This window comes from Equus przewalskii, chromosome 18 (assembly GCF_037783145.1).
Source record: "Equus przewalskii isolate Varuska chromosome 18, EquPr2, whole genome shotgun sequence".
Taxonomy (NCBI): domain Eukaryota; kingdom Metazoa; phylum Chordata; class Mammalia; order Perissodactyla; family Equidae; genus Equus; species Equus przewalskii.
Window position 1 is genome coordinate 4875425 of NC_091848.1, and position 16091 is coordinate 4891515.

General features: G+C 41.3%; 1 long non-coding RNA gene across 1 annotated transcript; it reads left to right on the forward strand.

The window, feature by feature from the left end:
* The first annotated feature begins 1069 nt into the window (after positions 1-1069).
* LOC139077085 (uncharacterized) lies at positions 1070-6592 on the forward strand. The gene is made up of 2 exons (XR_011529299.1): positions 1070-1350; positions 6446-6592. It is a non-coding gene; the product is annotated as an uncharacterized lncRNA (long non-coding RNA).
* Positions 6593-16091: the final 9499 nt, after the last annotated feature.

Here is a 16091-nt window from a genome sequence, read left to right on the forward strand (position 1 = left end):
TATGCTTCCATTATTGAATTCACTTTTAAAAATGATCGATACCAATATTTGCCAGCATGTAATTAGTGAAACGCAGTCTTTCCAGAAGCTACTTGAGGAACAAAGTGTTCTATAGTTAAGCATTGGCAAACAGTTTTCCTCTTCACAGCTCACATTATCATGTTAAAGACTCTCTGAAGCCCTATAGCAGTGATTCTCAATGGAGCAGTATTGCCCCCTAGAGAATGTTTTGTAAATTGTAAATTTGTGGGAGTGTTTTTGTTGTCTCACCGATTAGCCTAGAAGTCATAGGCAGTCCCATAAAAGCAAGAGTCATTCCTTGACCCCTAGGATTACTCTCATCCTTGTAATCATGTAGCTGAAAAATCTGTTTATAATTAAACTTAGGACCTAACTCTGTTGTACATATAAACATGAAGTAGTTGTGATTTTATAATAGTAGCCAGACACTGAATGTCTTAGGAATACAATGACCATGTAAATCAAGGGAAGATTGTATTTTCTTTTGTTTGGAGCTTTATCAAGAATTGTTTACTGTTTCAGAAAAGCATATCGTGAGCATATACCACTGGTTGTATTTGAGTTGCTGATATAGCACACCTCTGTAGCCTTGTGTTTGTAGCTGTCCTATTCACCATGATTCTCCACATAGATGCAAGCGTCTGACTACTTATGCCTTTTGGTTTACTCATTCCCAAGCATTTATGTATTAAAATACATATTATGTTATTGTTGGTCTTTTTGGAAATTATGTTTATGTAGGATATATCTGAATATTGTTTCAGGGTGGTAAAGGAGGCATTACAAAGATACATGTTTACAGCAAGGGCACATTGGATCTGATAGGGTTGGGAACCACTATCCTGGGTAGAGGAATCTGGAGAATTTTCTTAACTCAGTATTTGCAAAATTAATTGGATAATAAAACCTTTATTTTGTGTAACGTCTGTTAACTTTAGGGAAAACTATACTAAGTATGCAAACCCTGTCATTAATGAAACTTTATAGTATTGTATACTTCTCAAAATGCTTTCACATGCCTTATTTCAACTTATTTTTACATTTTACAAGGTGCATACCATAGGTATTCTCCTTCTGTAGAGGAAGTAGAACAAGAGAGAATTCAAGTAACTCACCTTAGGTCACTCAGAGGTCTGTGGCAGAGCCGCAGAGGAGAGGCCTGACTCCCAGATCCATGCCCTTCCTTCCACATCTTACGGCTCTGAAAGTTTCCCTGGGGGAAGCAAGCTGCTGTGTTGTGCCCTGTCCTGTGGAGAGGCCCATGTGACAGGGAACTTATGTCTCTGACCAACAGCCAGTGAAGCCCTGAGGCTTGCCAACAGCTATGAGGTAGGTAATAGTAACTTCTCCGTTCAGATGAGGAAACTGAGGCAAAAGAGGATTAAATCACTTACTCAAGGTTACACAGTTAGTATGTGGTGGAGAAGCCTTTAGTACTTTGCCCTAAGTCATAAAGCTGGTAAGTGGCAGAACCGAGATTTGAACCTGGGCAGTCTGGCTTCAGAGAAAAGCTTATGGATTTCCAAAGAGGAACAGACTGGGGTATACTCAGAACACAACAAGTGGAGTCTCGTGGTTTTCTTCTTGGATAATCATCGCGAGGACTTTCACTGAAGACTTATAACCAAGCTTGAACTTTGTTTTGAAGTCTAAAAGGCTATAAGAGGTCTTAGAAGGAACTTCCTGCCTCTAAGTCTCTTCATTCAGGTGTGATAGTCTCTTAAATTCTATCCACAAAGTATCAGACCTTTGAGGGTTTTTTTTAGTTCAACTGTTAGAAAGATATATTCTTTTGTTTTCCTCTGGAAGATTAGCCCTGAGCTAACATCTGTGCCAGTCTTCCTCTATTTTATATGTGGGTTGCCCCCACAGCGTGGATGATGAGTGGTGTAGGTCCACGCCCCTGATCTGAACCCACAAACCCAGGCTGCCGAAGCGGAATCCACCAAACTTAACCACTATGCCACGGGGCTGGCCCCTAGAAAGATATATTCTTAAAAGACTAAACTAATTGACAGACAAGTATCAGTGACTTAGTAGTTTTGAGCAAAGCTCCAAAGAGCTGAGGCTAGAGCCTCCTGGCAAACTAACTTCTTTCTTCCTTTCCTTCCCTCTTCCCTTCCTCTGCCCTTCTTTGGCTGTGCTTATAGCTGCAATCCAAGTAATATCAGCAGAAAATATCAACAAAAAGTAGATTTTAAAAGAGGAGCAGGACATTTTTCTTTTCACTTTTTATTGAGATTATGATAATTTACAACCTTGTGAAATTTCAGTTGTACATTATTGTTTGTCAGTCGTGTTGTAGGTGCACCACTTCACCCTTTGTGCCCAGCCCCGACCCCCTCCTTTTCCCTGGTAACCACTAATCTGTTCTCTTTGTCTACATGTTTAACTTCCGCCTATGAGTGGAGTCATACAGAGATGGCCTTCTCTATCTGGCTTATTTCACTCAACATAATACCCTCAAAGTCCATCCAGGTTGTTGTGAATGGGACGATTTTATCCTTTTTTATGGCTGAGTAGTATTCCATTGAAAATATATACCATATCTTTTTTATCCAATCATCTGTTGATGGGCACTTAGGTTGCTTCCACATCTTGGCTATTGTAAATAATGCTGCAATGAACATAGGGGTGCATGGGACTTGTGGAATTGCTGATTTCAAGTTCTTTGGATAGATACCCAGTAGTGGGATAGCTGGATCGTATGGTAGTTCTATTTTTACTTTTTTGAGAAATCTCCATACTTTTTTCCATAGTGGCTGCACCAGTTTGCATTCTCACCAGCAGTGTATGAGGGTTCCTTTTTCTCCACAACCTCTCCAACATTTGTTACTTTTTGTTTTGGTTATTTTTGCCATTCTAATGGGTGTAAGGTGATATCTTAGTGTAGTTTTGATTTTCATTTCCCTGTTGATCAGTGATGATGAGCATCTTTTCATGTGCCTATTGGCCATCCATATATCTTCTTTGGAGAAATGTCTGTTCATATCCCCTGCCTAGTTTTTGATTGGGTTGTTTGATTTTTTGTTGTTGAGTTGTGTGAGTTCTTTATATAGTATCGACATTAACCTTTTGTCAGATATATGACTTGCAAATACTTTTTCCCAATTGGTAGATTGTTTTTTTTTATTATTATTAATGTTATGATAGATTACAACCTTGTGAGATTTCAGTTGTACATTTTGTTAGTCATGTTGTGGGTACACCATTTCCCCCTCTGTGCCCTCCCCCACCCCCCCTTTTCCCTGGTAACCACCGATCTGATCTCCTTATCAATATACTAACTTCCACCTATGAGTGGAGTCATATAGAGTTCGTCTTTCTCTGACTGGCTTATTTCGCTTAACATAATACCCTCGAGGTCCATCCACGTTGTTGTGAGTGGGCCAATTTTGTCTTTTTTTATGGCTGAGTAGTATTCCATTGTGTATATATACCACATCTTCTTTATCCAATCATCAGTTTCTGGGCATGTAGGCTGGTTCCACGTCTTGGCTATTGTAAATAATGCTGCGATGAACATAGGGGTGCAACGGACTCTTGAGATTTCTGATATCAGGTTCTTAGGATAGATACCCAGTAATGGGATGGCTGGGTCATAGGGTATTTCTATTTTTAACTTTTTGAGAAATCTCCATACTGTTTTCCATAGTGGCTGTACCAGTTTGCATTCCCACCAACAGTGTATGAGGGTTCCTTTTTCTCCACAACCTCTCCAACATTTGTCGCTCTTGGTTTTGGATGTTTTTGCCAATCTAACGGGTGTAAGGTGATATCTTAGTGTAGTTTTGATTTGCATTTCCCTGATGATTAGCGATGATGAACATCTTTTCATGTGTCTATTGGCCATATTCATAGGTAGATTGTTTTTTTTTGTTTCAATCCTGTTTTCCCTTGCCTTGAAGAAGCTCTTTAGTCCGATGAAGTCCCATTTGTTTATTCTTTCTACTGTTTCCCTTGTCTGAGAAGACATGGTGTTTGAGAAGAAGAGGAGTAGGACATTTTAATTTGATGCTTGCTGCCAAGTTTCATTAAGGTGTTTTGCTGGGTTTTCCATTTGTCCCTCTGTGATTTTAGTGTAAATTTATTACCCAGCCACCATGTGGGCCAATGCTTCTTTTTAAGCTTGTGCTAATTAATAAAAGAGACCAAAGCTGGAACTTGGACAAGGCAGAGCTGCAGGTGGAACATCAGTTGGGGAGGGGGGTGCATATCTTGTCTTGTGGTGGTGGGTATGTGGGTGAGCCGAGGTGAGGTACAGCGGGACCAGCCTGGGAAATGCTGGGGAGCAGTGGGCGTGCACTGAGGGAGTGCCTGCTTGCTCCGAGTTGGGCACTGGGCACTTGCCATACAATGGCAAACAAGTTAAGGACTTTACTGGTGTTCTTGCTGATTCCCGAATTCAGATTTTAAAATAAGGCAGTTTATGGAATTTTTAAAAAGTTTCACTTGTGATGAATTGTTCCTCAGAATTCTTTAACAGCATATCTTAACTACCCTTAACATGCAGTTATCCAAATTCTGATTTTAGACATTTGAAAGCCTACAGATAGTTTGTTTTACATTTCTCTTACTACTTGCAAAAGGGAACATGCAGCATAAGGAAAAGAAAGATGAGGATGATTTGTTTCAAACACTACCACAAAACATTTTTATAATGTAGTAAGTGTTAAGAAGATAGATACTTAACAGTCAGCTGTTATAACATTATATCTATAATAACAGCCAGTTATCTCTGAAATTCATCACCAGACAGACTCAGATGGAAAGCATCTGGCAGATGAAATCTGGAAATGGCTAAGTAAAATGAGTGGATCAGGGGTTGGCCCCGTGGCCAAGTGGTTAAGTTTGCGTGCTCTGCTGTGGCCCAGGGCTTCGCTGGTTCGGATCCTGGGCGTGGACATGGCATGGCTCATCAAGTCATGCTGAGGCGGTGTTCCACATAGCACAACCAGAGGCACTCACAGCTAGAGTATACAGCTATTTACTGGGGAGCTTTGGGGAGAAGAAGAACAAGAAAAAAATGATTGGCAACAGATGTTAGCTCAGGTGCCAATCTTAAAAAAAAAAAAAAATGAGTGGGTCACAGTGGTTTTCCCAGTGGTCACACTTGAGCAAGATTAGGAAACCACAGGATGGGGAGTCAGCCTTCTTGGGCTTGACTTCTGCTTTGCTGTGAAACCTTGGGAGATGCAGTGAACCTCTTTTAGTTAGTGTCTTACCTGCATACCCCACCAGGGATTATGAGCATCATATATAATGGTGAATAGGAAACTATCTTGGAAACTGAACTTCTATACCATTTAAGATGTTGTCATTACTCGCTAATTCTAGTTAATAATGCAAATAATTTAGATAAGGCTTATTTTTCCTTAGGAATGGATTCTTTCCTCTGTTATGATAATATTCTATTGATAATACTTATTTAATTAACAGAAACATGATGATTTGTCCACAAATAGTAAGTAGCAGTGCTGCAGCTGGAGCCCTGATGAAGTTCGGGGGATCTCTGAATGTCCTGATTCACAGCCTAGGGTGCTTCCCTAGGGTCTTCAGATCACCTGCATTCAGTGCTGCTTGGGGTCTCACTTTCTCTTTAATTTTGTATAAATAGCTTCTTGCTCAGTGGAGTTGCTATATTTTTCTTCTAAATGGTTAAAAGAGAGAACCTTCTGGCTTTAATACATCCCCACAGCATCCTTACTGGTCATGGACTTTTTCTTCCATATGGGCTTCAGTATCTGGGTCCCAGCCTATATCCCATAGATTGTGTAGGTGGCTACAAGTAAGAGGGTGTCCGCTAGTTTATGTCTACACCCATATGTGCAGACCAGCCTGAGTCTCCAGGGAGGCTGTGTTCTCTCTTGGTCTCAGGAGCTGGGGCAGCTGCCGTAGGAGATCCCTGTCTGGGGTGACCTCAGAGAGCCAGCCACACTCTACAGGCTCAAGTGGTTCCAGGCCCTCTCTGGGGCACCAGAATTGTCCATCGTCATTCTGACTCACCTAGTCAGACTTAGATCCCCAGGGTCTGCCCATGACAGCCCAGGAACCCCCTGAGGGAGCCTTAGAACTGATCAGTGTTCTGAGGCATCTTCCAGGCTGAGCTGCATGGACCATTAGCTGACCTCAGGGGAGAGTCGTGGTTGTCATAAGCCCTCTGCTCCCAATGTATGTCCCCACTGTTCTTCTAGGACATCTACAATGTGTCCCGGACCCTCTGTGATAGAGACTGCTGTCAGCAATTAGCCCTGTCTGCCAGAAGGGCACTAGCAGCCCTGACCCTCACTGGGCTCTCAGGCTGGGGCTGTTCCTCATAGAGTCCTAATTGTGTGGTCAATTTCATTCTCATCGTGATAAGTTCCCTGAAATACAGCTTCCTACTTCAAGGCCCAGCTGAAATGTCACTCTTTTTTTCCTGTAGGCTCCCAACTTGAACGGAATAAATTACTCCATAAAGTGCTATCTGTCTGCCCACGGTACTTTATCCATACATCTAGTGAAACTCTTAACACACCAGCATCTAAAATGTGTCTGCATTTGTGCTTAAAGTAAACTTCTTGAGAGTAAAGACTATGTGTAACTTATTTCATGTTTGTATATTTGCAAGGCCTCGCACCATGATTGGAACAATACATGTTTATTGACTTAAATTCCTTTAAAGCACAGTAACATGGAGATCAAAGACAGTACTTCTCTTTTCTTAATTAATTAATTCAACAAATTTATTCAGAACCTACTTACATGTTAGACACTGGCACCCCTGAAGAGATAATTATGAATAAGACACACTTTCGTGTCTTAGTCTCAATTTATTTCTGTTGTTCCTGATAAATCAATTGTTGATGCTGGTGGTGGTAAGCTGAGCCAGTCCACTTCTTTTTGCTCACTCAGGACATGAAAAAGTTGTGGTGCTGGTGGTGGTAAAAGCAGCAGACAGCATGTCAAAACTGTGCCCTCCTTCTGACTGTACTTTTGATAATTGTAGCATGTCCAACTATCACTTACTATTGCCCACTGCTCCCCAAGGGGAACTCTAGATGAGCTCAGTGGTAGTCTTCTGCGTCTGGCTAATGAAGAGTTGGATCCTCCTGGAGTAGATATGCAGGATGAGTGGGGCCAGGATGTGAGGAGGGGATCAAATCAGAAAAGCCAAGTTTATCTCAGATCCAAAGGGCAAGCATGGGATGGACAATGGGGACAAAATTCAAAGTTTAGAGTCAGTATTGGACAGGGATGAAGCTGGAAGTTGTAGGAATAGAGCTGGAGGTTAAGACTTAGGTAGTTGACAGATCCAAGAATTTTGTGGCAAAAAGAGCTGGGATGTCTAGAGTTATCTGTTCTTGAATCGCTCAGCTTACTGAAAGATACAGTTCTGGCCTGTTTGGGGAGTGATGTTAGCCTTATGGCTGAATAAGATGTCCCTCACTTGTGTCCCTCCTCCCAAAACAAATTGGCATTCATTCATGGACAAAAGTGTCTTTGTAGGAGCTGTAGGATCCAGCACCATATGCCAAGGGACCTGGGAGGAGTTTCACCTACCCGTACATCAGGTAATAGGCATATGAACCTTGCTCCCGGCTGTGAACCCTGCAATGGCCTGTTAACCAACTCCAGCCCCTCTCTGCTGCAGTCCAGGAGCCCCTGGGAAGCACTGTCTTAGAAAATCACCCAGGAACAAGAGAGCCTTTGTGGAAGTCCAAGTTTCTAATGGAGAAGTTCCAGCACACCATTGGAACAAAAAAGTATGAGTTTGGGTGCATTGGAGAGGGTAAGGGGAACAGCTTGACTTTACCTGCATCGTCCTTCCCCTAAGGTGGCACAGCTTAGGGCCAAGAGAGATCTTCCTGGCCTGTGCTTTCTCTTGTGAGGGAAAAGGAGAGTGTGTGAGTGAGCACCTGGCTTCCCCAGCTGTGTGAGACATTGCCACAGAGGCTCATTTCTCTCTCACCCCATCCAGAGTACTGAGACATGAGCTTCATGACTGGGGGGTGGAAACAGGCTAGGAGAGCAGCAGGTTGGACTCTTAGGGGGCATTAAAGGGATGTAGATCCTACTAACTGTGTCATAGAGTCCATCAAGAAGCCCACCCATGGGCCACTGGGGACACCTTGTCAGTGAATCTCCCTGACTAGTCCATTGGTAGCAGCAAGAGCAAGCTTTGGCAAATGGGTAGTGAACTTGTGCCGAAAGCTGACCTGAATCTGTGGGCCAGGGAGAAACCGCAAGCTTGAACTCTAGTGCCACTTTTGGAGAAACAAAAGGTAGGCTATCATCACCCAGCCTGGTATGTTGCAGGATCAAGAGAAGGCACACAAGCTTAAGAATTCTTCCACAAGAGGGGACAAGAAATTTGGAGCAAGTGTATCCGCAGAAAGCCTCAGAATCACTAGTAAGGCTGATGGAAGGCTTTTATTTCCCAAAGGAATTTATTTAAGATTGGAGGTGGTGACTGCTACTTCAAATGAGAAGACAGCAATGCAAAACTTCTAGGACATGAAAAATCAAGGAAACATGACATCGTCAACGAATCATAATAATCTCCCAGTAACTGAGTAACTGATCCCAAAGACAAGGAGATCTGTGATTTACCTGGTAATTCAAAATAGCTATTTTAAGGAAACTCAATGAGCTAAAGAAAACACAGATAATTCAAGAAAATCAGGAAAACAATATATGAACAAATGAAAAGTTTAACAGAGATAGAAATCATAAAAAATCAAATTCTAGAGCTGAGGAATACAATGAATGAGATGAAAAATGCAACAGAGAACATCAACAGCATATTGGATCAAGCAGAACAAAAATCTGTGCATTAAAAGACAGGAACTTTGAAATTATGTAGTCAGAGGAGAACAAAGAAAGAAGAATTAAACAGTGAAGAAAGCCTATGTGATCTATGAGTGGGATACCATGAAAAAAGTAATTTGCAAATTATTGGAGTTCCAGAAGGAGAAGAGAAGGAGAAAGAGGTGGAAAGCTTATTTAAAGAAATAATGGCTGAGAACTTCCCAAATCTGGCGAGAGATCTGGATATCCAGGTTCGTGAATTTCATAGATCTCCAAACAAACTCAGAGAGCGCCTCTCCAAGACACACAATAAATCTATCAAACAGACAAAGAGAGAGTCTTAAAAGCAGCAAGAGAAAAGAACCTTATATCTTACAAGGGAACCCCCCTAAGACTATCAGTGAATTTTTCAGCAGAAATGTTACAGGCCAGGAGAGAGTGGGATGATATATTCAAAGTGCTGAGAGAAAAACACTGCCGACAAGGAATGCTGTATCTGGCAAAGTTATCTTTCAGAAATGATGGCGAGATAAAGACTTGCCCAGACAAATGAAAGCTGAGGGAGTTCATCACCACAAGACTCGCCTTACGAGAAATACTGAAAGGAGTTCTTCCAGCTTGAAACAAAAGGAAGGTAATTAGGAACATGAAAACATTTGAGAATATACCACACATTGGTAAAGGTAAGTATATAGTCAAGTTGAGAATACTCTAATACTGTAATATGGTAGTGTGGTAACCCCTTAAGTCTAGTGTAAAGGTTAAAAGACAGTATTAAGAATAACTTTATATACAACATAAAATAAATTTATACAGTAAATTTAATAGATTTATTATAAATAAAAATATAAATAAATAAAAATTTAAACACTATAAATTTATACACTCTATAAAAAGAGGTAAATTGCGACGTCAAAAACATAAAAGGGGAAGAGTAAAAGCGTGGAGTTTTTATATGCGATTGAAGTTAAGTTGCTGTCAGCTTAAACTGGACTGTTTTTGCCATAGAATATTTTATGCAAGCCTCATAGTAATCACAAGTAGGGAAAGCATTTCAGTTTTAAATATTGTTGTCCAGAAAGGCCTTGCTGAGAAAGTGACATTAGAGCAAAGGCTTGAAGGAGGGAAGGAATGAGCCCTTTGTATAATGGGGGAAGGAGTGTGCCAGGCAGAGGAAGCAGTGGATATAGGGGCCCTGAGGGAGGACGTGTCTGTTATGTTCCAAACCAGGCTAATGATAGCGTTAGCACACACAGATCAGCACTCCCTACATGCCAGACACTGTTGTAAAGGCTCTACAGCCATTATCTCATTTAATCCTCCATGTTGCCCCTGTCCCCATTTATAGATGAAGAGACTGAGGCACAGACAGGTTAGGTAACTTGCCCAAGATTATTAGCTGGAAAGTGCTGGAACCCAGGCAGTCTGGCTCCAGAGTCTGTGTGCTCAACCACTCTGCTCTGCTGCTCGGTGTCTAATCCTTTGGAGTTGTGGAGGGCATTGCTCATCACATTGTACTGTGCCACTTTGCTTTTAGGAGAAACTATTTTTCCGATCTTAATATTGACATTAGTTGTACTTGTCTTGAGCCACTGGTTTATTTCAATCTAATGAACACTATGATCTGTGATGATTGCTGATCATGATTTTATTTGGGCCACTGAATATTTAAAGGTGCACTCATTTCTTTTTCTTTCTTCGTGTTGTTGTATTTTGTTTATCATTATAATCTAGCTTGTATCCTCTTAGATATAGAGAATGATGAATGAATACAAATGAATTTTAAAAGAAGGCTCAGACTTAGCGGTTTAGAACTGAAAAGTAAGCAGCCCTGTCTCTGGGAAAAGCTACCCACCAGCTTGGCCTTGCACAACTAGGATTCTCATTTCTTCCTTCTTCCAGCCACAGCCTTCTCCTGTTGCTCCCTCTGGAGCTGAGGGAAGAGGAAAGAAGCAGCCTTCTCCCTGAAACCCCAGCTCTGACTATTGTTGTCCATGTGCAATTAGGAGCCTGGAGTGAGATCAAACAGTTCATATCCTGACCGCCATCTATCAGAGGTTGGGTCCTCAGCATCTTCATCTGTAAAATGAAGATAAAAATTATACCTACCTCTTAAAGTCATGAGGATTAAGTAAGATAATGTTTATACATGAAATGCATAGCACAGAGCTGATGCATATAAATACTATGGAAATCTTAGCTCTTATTATTATTAGTTACTCTTCTTTAATTAAACAAAAAAAACACTGGCTTGGTTGCGATTTGGCTGTCCATCTTATCCAGTCAAGTGCCCTGTGGGGCCTCTCTGTGATACTGATCCCTCACACCTTGGCTTCCCAAGTAGATGTGGCCTATTGGAAACAAAACAAAACCAATATGAATACAGGTATATGCTGGAGATACTGCAGGTTTGGTTCCAGACCACCACAATAAAGTGAGTCACACAATTTTTTTGGTTTCCCAGTGCATGTAAAGTTATGTTTATACTATGCTGCTGTAGTCTACTGAAGAATGCAATAGCATTATGTCTAAAAAAAAATGTACATACCTTAATTAAAAAATACTTTATTGCTAAAAAATGCTAACCATCATCTGAGCCTTCAGCGAGTAGTAGTCTTTTTGCTGGCAGAGGGTCTTGCTTCAGTGTTGATGGTTGCTGACTGATCGGAGTGGTGGTTGCTGAAGGTTGGGATGGCTGTGGCAATTTCTTAAAATAAGACAGAGTTTGCCACATAGATTGACTCTTCCTTTCACAAACGATTTCTCTATAGCATGAGATGCTGTTCCATAGCATTTTACCCATGTAGAACTTCTTTCAAAATTGGAAGTCAATCCTCTCAAATCCTGCTGCTCCTTTAGCAACTAAGTTTATGTAATATTCTAAAGCCTTTGTTGTCATTTCAACAGTCTTCACATCTTTACCAGGAGGTTTACGGTATAGTAAACATAACTCAAGAAACCACTTTCTTGGCTCATCCATAAGAAGCAACTCCTCATCCATTAAAGTTTTATCATGAGATTGCAGCAATTCAGGCACATCTTCAGCCTCCACTTCTTATTCTAGTTCTCTTGCTATTTTCACCACATCTGCGGTTACTTCTTCCACTGAAGTCTGGAACTTCTCAAAGTCATCCATGAGGGTTGGAGTCAACTTCTTCCAAACTCGTGTTAATGTCGATATTTTGACCTCTTCCCCATGAATCACGAATGTTCTTAATGTCATCTAGAATGGTGAATCCTCTCCAGAAAGTGTTCAATGCCCTTTGCCCAGATCCGTCAGAGGAGTCACTATGTATGAGAGCTACAGCCTTACGAAATGCAGTTCTTTTTTTCAAAGATTGGGCCTGAGCTAACATCTGTTGCCAATTTGTTTTTTTTCCCTTCTCCCCAAAGCTCCCAGAACATAGTTGTGTATTCTAGTTTTAGGTCCTCTTCATTCTGCTATGTGGGACGCTGCCTCAGCATGGCTTGAGCAGTGTGTAGGTCCATGGCCAGGATCCTAACTGGTGAAACCCTGGGCCGCCGAAGCAGAGGGCATGAACTTAACCACTTGGCCACAGGGCTGGCCCCCAAAATGTATTTCTTAAATAAAAAAGATTTGAAAGTCAAAATTACTCCTTGACCTGTGGGCTATAGAATGGATACTGTGTTAGCAGGCATGAAAACAACGTTCATCTCACTGTATATCCATCAGAGCTCCTGGGTGACCTGGTGCATTGTCAATAAGCAGTAATATTTTGGAAGGAATCTTTATCTGAGCAGTGGGTCTCAACAGCGGACTTAAAATATTCAGTAAACCATGTTGTAAGCGTATGTGCTGTCATCCAGGGTTTGTTGTTCCATTTATAGAGCACAGGCAGAGTAGATTTAGCATAAATCTTAAGGGCCCTAGGATTTTCAGAATGGTCCATGAGCATTGGCTCCAACTTAAAGTCACCAGCTGTATTAGCTCCTAACAAGAGAGTCAGTCTGTCCTTTGAAGCTTTGAAGCCAGGCATTGACTTCTCTCTGGCTATGAAAGTCCTGGATGGCATCTTCTTCCAGTAGAAGGCTGTTTCATCTACACTGACAATCTGTGGTTGAGTGTAACCGCCTTTATTAATGATCTTGGCTAGACCTTCTGGATGACGTGCTGCAGTTTCTACAACAGCACTCACTCCTTCACCTTGTACTTTATATCAGGGAGATGGCTTCTGTCCAAACCTCATGAGCCCACCTCTGCTGGATCACACTTTCTTGGGCAGCTTCCTCCCCTCTCTCGGCCTTCACAGAACTGAAGAGAGTGAGGGCCTGGCTCTGGATCAGCCTCGGCCTGAGGGAGTGTTGTGGCTGGTTTGCTCTTCTGTCCAGGCCACTGAAACTTCCTCCATATCAGCAACGAGGCTGCTCTTCTTTCTTATCATTCGTGTGTTCACTGGAGTAACACTTTTCATTTCCTTCAAGAACTTTCCCTTTGCATTCACAGCTTGGCAAACTTTGGCACAAGAAGCCTAGCTTTTGTCCTATCTTAGCTTTCCACATGCCTTCCTCGCTAAGCTTAAGCATTTCTAGCTTTTGATTTGAAGTGAGAGATGTACGATTCTTCCTTTCACTTGAACACTTAGAGGCCACTATAGGGTTATTAATTGGCCTAACTTCAATGTTGTTGTGTCTCAGGGAATAGGGAGGCCCAAGGAGAGGGAGAGACGGGAGAGCAGGCGGTTGGTTGAGCAGTGAGAACACACACAGCATTTATCGATTAAGTTTGCTGTCTTATATGGCCACAGTTCGTGGAGCCCCCTAAAATTATACTAACATCAGGGAACACTGATCACAGATCATCATAACAAATATCATAATAGTGAAAATGTTTCAAATATTGTGAGAGTTACCAAAATGTGACAGAGGCATGAAGTGAGCAAATGCCGCTGGAAAAATGGCACCAATAGACTTGCTGCATGCAGGGCCGCCCAAACCTTCAATTTGTAGGAAACAATATCTACAAAATGCAATAAAGCAAAGCACAATAAAACAAGCTATGCCTGTAGTGAATAAAACCAACAAGCATAGCCAGGTTCCAACTGACCAAAAGCTTCGGTAATGCTGAAGATAGGGCTTCGCAGAGATGACACGGGAGAGAGGACCAGGCAGAGAGGAGCTATGTGAGGCAGTGCCTTTGCTTTGTAAGCTTGTCTCCCTCCCCCAACCATTTTCAGTTGCTTAAGAATTGTCTAGGCTCCTCACAAAATTGGTATTGACTCTTTTAGGATTGCTTCAAGTTCTGCAAGAAGAAAATGATCCAGTTAAAGAGGCTTAAAAAGTTCTATTAAATAATTTTTGATTAGTTGTCTTAGAATAAAAGAAAGTCTTTTTCCAGTGGCCCACATGTTTGATAATTTCTTTTCGTCCTATGAGAACATTGAACTCGTGTGACCTTTATTGAGTGGCGTGGTGTCGTGGGAAGAGCATGTGCATTGGGCCTCACTCCTGGCTGTGCAGTTGTAGGCTGCAGACACTGTGGCCAGGGTCCCGAGGTTCCTACCTCCCAAGGCTGTGGAGAAGGTTGACTGGTGTGGCACTGGGAAAGCTCCTCGCAGGTAGCAGACTTTCAGTGATGTTGGTCTGATTTTTTGAGGCCTTTTCTTAAATTATTTCTCTTTTGCCACATCATTAGAACTGCTTAATTATTCAGGACTTTTTCATCCAGTTTATGGATTATTGAGGACCTTTTCTAATAAATCTGTCTCCTGCTGACTTTTAAAATTGCAGTATAACTGCCTGTCAGTCTGTCAATTATGAGAAATAGATTATTCAACATCAATATTATTGAATGCCTTGGTAAAATGGTCTTATGAAAAAATTTGAAACTATAGTTAAAATGGAGCTTCAGTTGAAAGGTTACTTTATCTATGGATAAATTTTACAAGTTTATAGTTTTCTTATTTTTAAGGTTGCTTTTCTTCTGATTAGCAATTATCACAAAAATGTGAAAATCAGATTAAAATCACTTATAATCCTTCTATTGCCCAGAAATAACCGCTGTTAACTTTTAATGTTTTCACTTTTATATGTACAGTTCTTTGTAAGACTTTTTCCACCTGAAAGTATTTTATAAATATTCTCTCATATTGCTAACATTTAAATTACTTTCATAATGGATGTACTGGGATCTACATAATCATTATCCTAATTTAAATATTTAGGTTGTCCTAAACTTCTCCACAAGGAATGTTTTGGGACGTAAGCCTTTGTCTGCATTTCTGATTAGTGCTTGAGAATAAATTCCTAGAAGTGAAATTGTTGGGTCAATGTCAAGTAATATTGCTGTGTAACATGTCCTTAAAACTTAGTCACTTAGGGGCCAGCCCCGTGCCGAGTGGTTAAGTTCCCACGCTCCGCTGCAGCAGCCCAGGGTTTTGCCGGTTTGGATCCTGGGTGCGGACATGGCACCTCTCATCAAGCCATGCTGAGGTGGCGTCCCACATGCCACAACAAGAAGGACCCACAACTAAAAATATGCAACTATGTACTGGGGAGCTTTGGGAGAAAAAGGAAAAAATTAAATCTTTAAAAAAACAAACGAAAAATCTTAGTCACTTAAAATGGCAGCAATCACTCATTTACTCATAATTTTGCAATTTGGGGACAATTTATCTCTGCTGTATGTGACTGGGGTGGCTTGATTGGGGCTAGAAGGTCCACTTTCTAGGTGACTCACGTGACTGAGAAGTTGATGCTGGCTGTTGGCTGGGGCCTCGAGTCTCCAGGTGGACTTCTCCCCTGGGTTCCAAGAGCGAGCAGGTGGAAGCTGCCAGTCCTCTTATAGGCCACGCTCGCAACTGGCACAGAGTCTCTTCTAGAACGCTCTCTTGGTCAAAGCAGTCACAGGCCAGACTCCAGAGGGTAGTAAATAGGCCACATCTCTTTCTGGGAGAAGTGACAAAGAATTTGTGGCCATACTTAATCTATCATAGTCAAAGAGCATATTGTTGAAGGATCTTTATAAGCAACACCAAGGCACTTTCAAGAAAGGTTGTGCTGATATGCAATTCTACCAGCAGTGCATAAGAATACCCATCATCATACTCACCAACATTAAATATGGAAATTTAAAAAATGTCCACTTACATATAAAATGTGGGATCTCATTGTTTTACTTTGAATTTACTTGATTATTAGTGAGTTTCCATATGTTTCATAAAAATTTATATTTCTTTGTGAATTATCTGCGTTTTTTTGCGATTTATGTATTAAACTTACAGAATTATGAGTTGTTTATTATTGACATTAAGAATGTGTCA